Source organism: Onychostoma macrolepis, chromosome 21, assembly GCF_012432095.1.
Source record: "Onychostoma macrolepis isolate SWU-2019 chromosome 21, ASM1243209v1, whole genome shotgun sequence".
Classification (NCBI taxonomy): domain Eukaryota; kingdom Metazoa; phylum Chordata; class Actinopteri; order Cypriniformes; family Cyprinidae; genus Onychostoma; species Onychostoma macrolepis.
Genome location: NC_081175.1, coordinates 10195886 through 10199351, shown reverse-complemented (window position 1 = coordinate 10199351; position 3466 = coordinate 10195886).

Sequence of the window (3466 nt, the reverse complement as noted above, 5' to 3'; positions counted from 1 at the left end):
AGGTATGATATGAAAGACACCAGGGGCCTCATGCATAATCGTCTGTGTAGTTCTTAAAAAAGTCATTGACACTGATGTTGATGACACAGGCCAGATACATACAGTGTCTCATTTGTTCTTTTATTGTTGTATTGCCCATGAATCCAGATTAATTCTAAATGAGGGATAAGTAATGGGACAGTAATTAACGTAATACATCTCTGCTATTCTCAAACCCAGCTGAATGCAATAAACAGCGTTTATATAGGACTAGAATAGACACGATCGGCTGTGTATTAATGCAGAATTTATTTTCACTTAAACATTTTTGTTATTTTGATAGAAGTGAGATGTTTTGTAAGGTAAATCCAATTATTACTAATAATTAATGTATATAAATAAACATTTTAACTTAATATACAGTGGGTACGGAAAGTATTCAGACCCCCTTAAATTTTTCACTCTTTGTTATATTACAGCCATTTGCTAAAATCATTTAAGTTCATTTTTTTCCTCATTAATGTACACACAGCACCCCATATTGACAGAAAAACACAGAATTGTTGACATTTTTGCAGATTTATAAAAGAAAAACTGAAATATCACATGGTCCTAAGTATTCAGACCCTTTGCTCAGTATTTAGTAGAAGCACCCTTTTGATCTAATACAGCCATGAGTCTTTTTGGGAAATATGCAACAAGTTTTTCACACCTGGATTTGGGGATCCTCTGCCATTCCTCCTTGCAGATCCTCTCCAGTTCTGTCAGGTTGGATGGTAAACGTTGGTGGACAGCCATTTTTAGGTCTCTCCAGAGATGCTCAATTGGGTTTAAGTCAGGGCTCTGGCTGGGCCATTCAAGAACAGTCACGGAGTTGTTGTGAAGCCACTCCTTCGTTATTTTAGCTGTGCGCTTAGGGTCATTGTCTTGTTGGAAGGTAAACCTTCGGCCCAGTCTGAGGTCCTGAGCACTCTGGAGAAGGTTTTCGTCCAGGATATCCCTGTACTTGGCCGCATTCATCTTTCCCTCGATTGCAACTAGTCGTCCTGTCCCTGCAGCTGAAAAACACCCCCACAGCATGATGCTGCCACCACCATGCTTCACTGTTGGGACTGTATTGGACAGGTGATGAGCAGTGCCTGGTTTTCTCCACACATAACGCTTAGAATTAAGGCCAAAAAGTTCTATCCTGGTCTCATCAGACCACAGAATCTTATTCAGGAGTTTTTTAGCAAACTCCATGCGGGATTTCATGTGTCTTGCACTGAGGAGAGGCTTCCGTCGGGCCACTCTGCCATAAAGCCCCGACTGGTGGAGGGCTGCAGTGATGGTTGACTTTCTACAACTTTCTCCCATCTCCCGACTGCATCTCTGGAGCTCAGCCACAGTGATCTTTGGGTTCTTCTTTACCTCTCTCACCAAGGCTCTTCTCCCCTGATAGCTCAGTTTGGCCGGACGGCCAGCTCTAGGAAGGGTTCTGGTCGTCCCAAACGTCTTCCATTTAAGGATTATGGAGGCCACTGTGCTCTTAGGAACCTTAAGTGCAGCAGAAATTTTTTTGTAACCTTGGCCAGATCTGTGCCTTGCCACAATTCTGTCTCTGAGCTCTTCAGGCAGTTCCTTTGACCTCATGATTCTCATTTGCTCTGACATGCACTGTGAGCTGTAAGGTCTTATATAGACAGGTGTGTGGCTTTCCTAATCAAGTCCAATCAGTATAATCAAACACTGCTGTACTCAAATGAAGGTGTAGAACCATCTCAAGGAGGATCAGAAGAAATGGACAGCACCTGAGTTAAATATATGAGTGTCACAGGAAGGGGTCTGAATACTTAGGACCATGTGATATTTCAGTTTTTCTTTTTTAATAAATCTGCAAAAATGTCAACAATTCTGTGTTTTTCTGTCAATATATGGGGTGCTGTGTGTACATTGAGGAAAAAAAAATAACTTAAATGATTTTAGCAAATGGCTGCAATATAACAAAGAGTGAAAAATTTAAGGGGTTCTGAATACTTTCCGTACCCACTGTACTAGCTTATTTTAGCTTAACCTTTTGAGCGGTACGGTCCCACATATGGGATTTTTATTTCCTTGCCCCTGGGAGTACGGTCCCACATATGGGATTTAGAATGTTCGGTGACGTCGCATAACTGCCAAATTCAAACCAAAAAAAAGTTTTGTGCGTTGACTGGCACTGAGCCATAGAGAGACGTGTACTGCGATTGTCATTTTATCACAACTATGCAGTGTTCTTAACCACATAATGCATATCTTAGTTTTCAGACATTTAAATACACATAAGTACTAGTCAGTGTTGGGGATTAACTAGTTACATGTAACGGAATTATGTAATTTAATTACAAAATAAAAGTAATTGTAATCAGTTACAGTTACTGAGAGAAAAACTAGTAATTAAATTACAGTTACTTATGAAAATGTTAAGGATTACAAAGGGGGTTACATCTGATTTTCTTTTTTCACACACACTCCCACATAAAGATTTAATTGACTTCTTTCATAAATTGCAGTGACTGCTCTAAAATATGAAACATTTTTCAGAAGTTTATAACATGCTTATCTGATAACTTATATTTCTTATGGGTTTATGTATAATGCTTTATTTTTTTTAAGATTAATCTCTTTTTTTATAAGGCATTGCTAGATCCAGTGTTTCCTGTTGTAGCTATGCAAAGATTTGATTTAAAAAACAGTATCATAACTATTAAATTATTTCTTGTAATGATTTTAAATCTGTATTTAACCTCAGCATGATTTTAAAGTAAGTCTGATTTTGTGGTGGCTGTGCTTCAAAGGGGACATCGGACGCCCATTTTCCACAAGGTGGTATGATTCAATAGGGTCTTCTTGAAATGGTCTCCTTGGTCTTACCTTGTCAAAAACAGCTCCGTTCACAGTGACTCGTTTTGGTGCATATCTCTTTACATGCTAATGAGCTCTGCTCACCCCGCCCCTCTCTTCTGTGGAAGTGATCCATCCTTGAGTTTTAACTTTTTAACAAAACCTGCCTTGAACTGTCCCTCATTCAGAAAACAGTCGGGAGTAAAATGATTTGCGCAGCCAGACAAACAAATTTAGTGAAAGTGAAGTGAAGTGACGTGTGGCCAAGTATGGTGACCCATACTCGGAATTTGTGCTATGCATTTAACCGATCCAAGTGCACACACACAGTAGTGAACACACACACACACACACACCATCAACACACACCCGGAGCAATGGGCAGCCATTTTGCTGCAGCGCCCGGGGAGCATTGGGGCTTTGGTGCCTTGCTCAAGGGTCTCACTTCAGTCATGGTGTTGAAGGTGGAAGAGAGCGCTGGTTATTCACTCCAAAATCAAAATGGCTTGATAATTGACACTGTTTAGGTTTTTGGGGGATTAAAAAAAGGAGTGAATTTCTATCATTGTTGGATGGTTGTGCCCACAAACTGCTAAGACACATCTATATGCAAATGAAAGTATTT